The sequence below is a fragment of the Tamandua tetradactyla genome, chromosome 16, assembly GCF_023851605.1.
Source record: "Tamandua tetradactyla isolate mTamTet1 chromosome 16, mTamTet1.pri, whole genome shotgun sequence".
Classification (NCBI taxonomy): Eukaryota; Metazoa; Chordata; class Mammalia; order Pilosa; family Myrmecophagidae; genus Tamandua; species Tamandua tetradactyla.
The window spans coordinates 80,763,042-80,771,138 of NC_135342.1; the positions used below are offsets into that span (position 1 = coordinate 80,763,042).

Genomic DNA, 8,097 nt, shown 5'->3' on the forward strand with positions numbered 1-8,097 from the left:
CCGGAGTCGTGCCCACGATGCTGCAGCTTGTTGCAGACAGGGTCAAGACTCCAAATCGGCTTCCACTGTCCGCCGCGGCCGGCTCCTCTCACTTGCCGGGGCTCAGGGGCCCAGAGAGCGAGCAGATGGGAGGAACCCCCGGAACTGGGGCCTCTAGACGCGGCACACATCTGCCCCAGGGCACCACGCGGTGAAATTGTCCTGATGCAAGCCAGCCAGCAAGCAGCCAACAAACAGCAAAGAAACTCACCCCAAACATCCATTTGAAATATTTGGCGCTTTAATTTGGATTTGATTGCATGCTGGGTTCTGCAAATTCGCAAACCTGTTGAAAAAAGCAACAACAAAATTAAAGGCTTCCGCGATGCGCTAGCTTGGGTGGAGCTGCAGGTCACTCCGTCTGCACGTGTCCCATCAGAAGTTCCTCCACGCTGCCGGGGCGAGGTCGCGCCTCTTCCAGTCGGCTGGGCAGGGGTCTGTCTGGCTGTCACACCTTCCTGGGGCTGGAGGAGGTAATTCATTCTGCAGGCCAGGTGTCCTGCTGGGTTTCCCGGGGTGTAAAAGTAAATAGCCTTCTTTGTAAATAGTTCGCTTAATGACACCAATAAGAATTTGAAAGTAAGTCTCTTCTTGGAGAATTGGTTATGCTACCGATTTAATCTGAATACAGAAACTAGTAAGTCTCCCCAGCTCACTCCACTTATATAGCATCACCAGCATCCAGTATGTGTGCTCCGTACCTGCAAAAGGAAAGCCACAGTCCAACCAGTCACGCAAATCATCTTTAACTGTAGGGCTTTAAATATTCACCAGGATATGTCAGGTTTTATTATAATTTCACAGGCTTCTTCCTACCTGACCCCAGAAAAGACAGAAGAGGTTGGAGCAAGAGTTTCTATTTACAAACACTCTATTTATTGTTGTTGAGATGTAAGGAAAAGCTATGCAGCAGGCTTACAAGAAAATATATTAAAGGGTTGACTCAGCTTGGAAGACTGCCTTTTGTTTTCTTTTCCCCTCATCACTGCTTTTATTTTCTCTCTGGAATGTGGATGGGTCGGACGGAGCTCCAGCAGCCATTCTGGACCCTAAGACCACAAAGAAAGAAGTTTACAAAGTAGAGCAGAAAAACTTCCGAAAAACTTCATAAAGGAGCTAGCAGCTCCTCCCCCCAAACCTTACCCATCTTTTGGACTTTTATTTTTAGTGAGAGGAGAAAGCAATAATATTTCAAAGACAGGCTGGTTGAGTTTACATCCTAACTTCGCTGCCTTTTGCTTTGGTTGCCACTAACCACAGACAAATTAATTAAGCTTTCCTGCACTTCAGTTTCCACATTTAGAAAATGGAAATGATGACATGACTGCCCTCACAGGGTTGTTATGAAGATTCAACAAATAAGTAATAGTAAGAGTTATGTACATGTCTGTTTGACAAAATAGAATAAATCCCAGTAGCAGTGACCTGTTTCTTAGGCTCCAACACTCCCCTGTTTTGTTTTTCCTGAGTCGGGTTTTCCGTCTTTATGGTTTTTTACTGTGCAGTCCGACACAGGGGATTCCCTTTCTCAAAGTCATCAAGCTCAGAACCCTAACCAATGCAGACCCGGCTGCACGGCTCCCGGCCACCGCAGACCGTCAGGGCGTCTCAGCTGGGAGTCTGGATTCTGCCTCTGCCGCTATCAGGACGGACGGCCCATTGTCCACAGGTCCTCGACACGTGAGACTCGCTCCCGAGCACTCCAGATGACGTAGACTGGTTCATGGTGACACCCAGTCTGGCTGGACAGGCCCTTCCCTTGTCATCCCAGCCCAGGACACAGCAAGCCCCACCTGCAGCAAACTGCTGCCACGCATTCAGGTCTTCCCCATCAGGAATCCCGCTCCAACCAGCCAGCTAAAAGGTCTTTCTCAATCCAACCTAATTGGAAAAGGGTCTCATTTGGCTAAAAACCAAATTCGCCCAAGGACTCCAGAATATGGGGTTGGGCAGTGTCCAGAGATGGCTGCCTCTACCCTGCTCCCTGAGTCTCACGGGCCGGTTCTAATTGTGGAAGTCGCCAGAAGTCTGTGGGTACTTCACTGTTGTTTACTTCTTGTGAGCATCTGACATGAAGGATGGGTCAGGGGAAGCCATTGAGGGAGAGGCAGCCAGATTTCTTAGGGACTGTTTTAACTTGGATCCCCTCCCAGGAGACCCAGAGACAAAGATTCAAGTGAAGAAGTTTGTTTAGCTGATGATCCCAGGAAATGTTGGTGGACAAATTGGGAAATGAAATGGGGACAGAAGGCAATAGATAAAGGGAGGGTGGTGAGGCCATTTAGCACTGGGCTGAGCTCAACCCCGCCGGGGAGACTCTAGGAGCCAGTGTAGACAAACAGCTGGAGTCACCCCACCTGGGATGTTTATAAACCAACCCCTGGTAGCCATTGGTAAAGGCTGCTGGTGCATGAGGTTGTGCTTGTGTGTGTGTGAGTGTGTGTGTGTGTGTGTGTGTGTGTGTGAGAGAGAATCCCAGGACTCTAAGCTGGCCATGCAGGCAGCAAAACCCAGAGGGCGGCCTAGGCAAAGGGAAGCAGGCGCTGGGGCAGCGGGCAGCGGGGCAGGTGTACGCTGACACGCAAAGGGCAAAGGGATCAGGGAGCTGGTGTCTGCTACAGGGACAGCTGGTAGGAAGATAAAGGGGGGCCCTGAGACCCCATCCATTCTAATTTAGGAGTGGCGTTAATATCCCCTTTTAGAGATGATGGGCAGGGCAGAAGGTAAATTTAAGTTCCATAGTTGACGAAAACAAAAGTCTGACAATTCTAAGTAGGTTCCTCCATATTAGTTTTTTTTTTTTTTTTCAATTTGTTGGGGGCAGGGGGTTTGGGGAGTGTGCTGGTTTGAGAAATCCAAAAGTTTGAGAACGCAGAGCTCAGACGGCTGTAAATTCCCTTCCAGCCCCGTGATTCTGCGCCCACTGCTGAGCGGCCACCACCTTCCTCTGTTTTAAGGACACGCACTTGGACCTTGCTCCCTGGGGACAGCCATCTCCCTCCCTCCCCCGTGGACCTGCTACACCAGGCAAGACTACCAGGCCCCGGGCCTGTCTCCCCGGGCTCTTTACTGAAGTGAATTGCCGGGCGTTTTTATTAACATTAGGAAAAAGTAGGGCTGAGTCCATATGAGAAATGTCCACGTGGCAATCTGTGAAACAGGAAAAGAGCTTTCAATCACTGCCCGCAAGCGGTGCTCCCAGAGGGGTCCTCCGTGGCGCGTGGCTGGGTCCAGGTTTGGAGGTGAGACGCGAAGCCCAGCTCTGCCGCTGTCAGTCACGGCCTCTGTACTGCAGGTCTCGGGCTCCTCCCCTTCAAACCAGAGGAAAGAAGGACAGCACCCAGCCCACAGGGCTAGTGTGGGGCTTGATAAGGAGACAGAGGCAAAGCGTTCAGCGTTCAACAGGCACCCAATCAAGGTAAGGTACAATGATTATTGGTGTTATATTATGCATAGACATTATTAAATCATGTAGATTATAATAACTATGGCATAGCACACATTACCATAATATTACCACATAATACGCCTAATAATACATATATTACATACCATAATTGCTATGTGAGTGGATTTCCAGGATTTTTTTTTTTGCATGGGCAGGCTCCGGGAATCGAACCCGGGTCTCTGGCATGGCAGGTGAGAACTCTGCCACTGAGCCACCCTCACATCATCCTCATTAACAAGATTTTTAGTAATACCCTGACCCTCTGTGGAGGTTTTTCCTGTCCATATAATCACATTCTAACGCCTCAATCCCTAGTCTTCGGGAGAAGATGTGTCAGCCCAAGTGGCCGGTCATGCTGGGAGGGGACAAACGCTGACCACGTGCTGGCCTCCTCTGGCCGGTGCCAATTTGAGGAAACGTCATATCCTCATTTTAAGATGATGAAACGGATGAGACTCAAGGCTCGGGCCCCATCCCTAGGGGAGCTGAGCAAGGAGATGATGGGCCAGACCCACGGCGGGCCCCAGACCCACCTCCTCACACTCAGCTCCCACTGGGCGTAATGTCAGCCTTAAAAATCGTAATGCTTCTGAAAGGAAGGGGCACTTTAGAAATAGGAGGTAACAAGGGCACTCTTATTTTCACCAGGACGCCAAAGCACGACTAGCTCAGCAAGGGTCCCAAAAACGGCCATCAAGATGACCTCAGGGCCCTGGGGCTTACCAAGCCTCAACCCTACCTGAACCTCAATGGGCTCCTCTGCAAAACGGACTCAGTCATCCCCAAAATTGTCCCCAACACTCCATTTCAATGGTCCCTCATACCATGAATGCTTAGAAAATTTGCCTACAAATGCTGCCCAAAGACGGCCCCCACCGCCTCTTCCATCCCACACACTCTTCCGGAAGGCGGAAGGCGACTTGTCACTCTTCCCACCCAGAGCTACCCCATACCCCCTACCCTTAAGTCTGGTGGCCTCTGTGACCACTGCTTCCTATAGAGTGCAGAGAGGATGATGCCATGTGCACCCTGAGGCTAGGTCAGAAGAGCGGGCAGCTTCTGCTTGGCCCCGCTGGGACATGCACTGTGTGGGAACCCAGTGCCATGTAATGTAAGAAGGTTGACTACCCCAAGACTGCCATGCTGGGGAGGCCCCGGGGTGGGGTCTCCGGTCCACAGCCCAGCCAGGCTCCCTGCTGTCAACCAGCACCAACTGCTGGTGCCATCTTGAAGGTCCAATCCAGTCAACATCCGGCCACCACCAAGCGAGAGACTGCTCGTGAGAACCACCCAGCTGACACCTTCCTGAATTCCTGATCTACAAAATCGTGAGCAAAATAGTATGTTTACTTTAGCTGCTAAGTTTTGGGAAATTTGTTACATTGTGATTGTAACCAGAACAGAGGACCACACTGTATAATTCCATGTGGTGTGGATGAAAATGTATTTTGCTCTCTTAGGACATTCCATTACCCTGGGCAGATGAGAATTACACTGGATCTCAAGAGAAACTCGGCTCCAAAATCTCACTTCTGTTTTCCAAAGTAACTAGGTAGTTTACTTCATCTGCATATCAAAGGTAAAACCTAGAACTCCATTTATTTCTTCTGAATGTTTGGGCAGCTCCATGCAATGTTAGGTGGTCTCAGCCTCAGCCCAGACTTCATCCAAAGCAAGGAAGCCTGAAGTGCCTTCTGATAGTCACGCCAGATTCTCTGGCATGCTAAAGACGCACAGATTTCACTGCCGGCATCGGCCAGGTTCTTGCACAATCTAAACTGCTGTCCCCATGGGGACACCGCTCAATTCTTTGTCCCCATAGTAGCAGATGTCATCAACTTTAGATGGTCTTCTAGTGCTGGGGTCTTCCCAAGGTGCCCTGACTTTGGCCAAGGGTGAACTGACACACGTTAACTAATTTGGCATCCTCAGGTCTACCAGTGTTGTTTAGAATCTGCTGCTCCCTCAATACGTGGGAGCACAAGACATTTCTTCTAAGAGGAGAGGGCTGCTCTACCTCCTTCCTTTTAAAAGGCCAGGGAAGCCACTTTGAAGGAGACAAAAGTGCAAGGTTTGAGGTGCCAGGTAGCGACCTGGGCTCGGGGTGCATACTCACCCCAAGAACATCGAGCATCAGTCCTCTAGACCTCGGCCGTGTGCCCTCACCCCCACCTGTGTGGGAACAAAGCTAGAATAGGAGAAACCTGGGGTTCCCCAAAACACCCACCCAGAAGCTTAAGGGCCAGACTAAGTTGGATCCCCAGCCTCCTATTCTGTGAAACCGGGAGACTAACAGCACTTCCTAGGGTTGAGAAGATTTAACAGGATAAAAGATAACCAAGTGCTGATTCAGTTCTTGGCATGGAGGAGGCATCTAATGAGAGCAGTCTCTACTTGGGGGTGCTCTAAGGGAGCTTCTGCGTCCTAGCTGGTTCCTTTCCACATCCTTGGAAGAAGTCGGACCCTGGGCTCTGAGGTTTCCTGATTAACGGCTTAGAACCTCACTTTCCCCACCTGAGACATGGAGGTCGCCTGCCCACTGCCCTCTGGGGACTGACTGAGGTGATAAGGGAAGGGGCCTGAAGCTGGTACTCTAAAAGGGGTGCAGGAACCCCCACCTGCGGGGCCACTGGCAACATGGAGGACACGTGCTTCCCCGGGTGCCATCCCAGGCCTCTCTCCGTCCTGCGGTGGCTGCGGCGGGGACCCCGGTACCCTGGCCCACCAGCCTGCCTCACCCGGACGGGAGTGCAGCTTGGACGGGGCCCACCGGCCTTGAGCGCCTCTTCCAGCCGCTGGACTGTTCTCAGAGGTCTCTGCCTCCTGCTCGCCTTCCTTCCGTAGGCTCGCTTCTCGCCATTTTCAGGAAACTGCCAAGTTCCGTGCAGCCTGGAGCGAGCTCCTGAGACCCCCGACCCTGAGTCCCCAGCACTTCCCGCAGGTGCCTGCGTTCCCGCCGCTGCGGCCACCACCGCGTTCCCTCCCCTGAGCGTTCAGCCCCCCACGGCCCCTTTGTGGGGTATGTGGCGTCTCCCCACCTGGGGTGGCCTGGCTCACCCTGGGGTCCGCATCCCCCGCAGAGATGGGGGTGCCAACAGGGAGAGCTGGGGAACCCCGTTCACGGGCGGGAGACCTGAAGTGCGTAGGATGCCCTTATCATGCCTCAGTTTCCACGTCAGGAAAATGGGGTTCTTGTGAGGATGAGAGCAGAATCTACAGGAGAGACCTCTCTAGATGCAACAGCCGCTGAATTCGCGGAGGCTATGGTGGTAGCTACACTCTTCCCCTAAAGCGCTTGGGGTAGGACAGCCCAGGCACCTGCCCCCCCCTCACACTCACACACACTCACACACTCACACACAGCGCACAGCTAGAGAAGTCCCCTGGCTCTAACACTGCCATGTGGCCCCACTGTGCCCCGAGTTTAGGCCCACCTCATTCCCAGCCCTACACAGCCCGGGTCACTCTCCAGGTTCCCAAAGGCCCCTCTCTGAAAGCTGTATACAAGCATGATCCACATTCACTATCTTATATTAGGCGCCCACTGCATGCTATCCTTGCTGATGCCGGACGCGCTGTTTCAGTGGGGAGGGAACGTCCTGGAGTGAAGGTCACCTGCGGCTTACCAAGAGATTCAGATTCCCAGGCCGCCCCCCAGAGATTCTGATCCAATGGGTCCAGGCTTGGAGCCCTAGAATCTTTAATTATTATCAGGAGCGAAGTGTATGATTCAGGCTGGTTCAGACACCCAGAGCAGGCGCCTGCGGATTAAAGGCTCCTCAGCAACAGCCGGTGGAGTCTACCCCTGCTTGCCGGCTGTGAGTCGATTTGCCCCATTTCCCTCTCTGGGCCTCAGTCCACCCTTCCGTAAAACGGGCATCTCCTGGGTGCCGACCACGTGGGGTGAGGTGGGGGCTAAGGGAGTGGGCGCATGCCACGCACGCAGCTGTCCTGTTGGCATCCTGGTTCCCAGGTCCGCGCGTGCGGGGTGGCACAGGGGGCTGGGAGCCCAGTGCGCAGCGCCCGCCGCCCGCGACGGGGAGACCCAGGGTGTCGGGGTCGCAGCCCCCGCCGTGGCCCGGGCGCGCGCAGGGTGGGGAGCCCCGGCTGCGAGAAGGATGGAGAGGGGCAGCTGCGCGCACGGGCGGCGGGAGGAGCGGTGGGAGGTCGGCGCACGGAGAGGGGCCGGCTGCAAGCGCAGCCTCCGGGGCTGCCTCCCTCAACCCTTCTCCCCTCTCGCCTTTCCCCTTTCCTCGCTCCCCTCTTGTCTTACCCTCTGCGCTGCGGCCTCCCGCTGTCCTCCCATCACCTTCTCGCCTCTCGGCTCTGCGAGGCGCGCCGGCCCGCATTTCCGCCGCCGGCGATCTGCAGCTGTGCCCGCCGCGTCCCCGCCCCGCGCCCCTGAGCTTCTCGGAGCTTCCCCCCGCAGTTCTCCCCTCCGCCTTCCTCCAGCTCCCCCTGCGGCACCCCCTGCGTTCCCCCTTCCAACGGCCTCCCTGCAGCCCACGCCCGCCGCGCCCGCTTCCCTGTCCTCACCTCGGGCTCTCGGCCGCGGTGGCTCTCCCCAGGCCCCGGGCACAGGCCGCCCTCCCCTCCCGCCTGCCGCTCTC

General features: G+C 54.4%; 1 long non-coding RNA gene across 1 annotated transcript; it reads right to left on the reverse strand.

Moving 5' to 3' along the window:
* Positions 1 to 280: 280 nt before the first annotated feature.
* Positions 281 to 7,841, reverse strand: LOC143660404 (uncharacterized). Its single transcript, XR_013164018.1, has 3 exons — positions 7,761 to 7,841; positions 959 to 1,088; positions 281 to 740 (listed from the first exon to the last, which is right to left on the reverse strand). It is a non-coding gene; the product is annotated as an uncharacterized LOC143660404 (long non-coding RNA).
* Between the last annotated feature and the right edge of the window lie 256 nt (positions 7,842 to 8,097).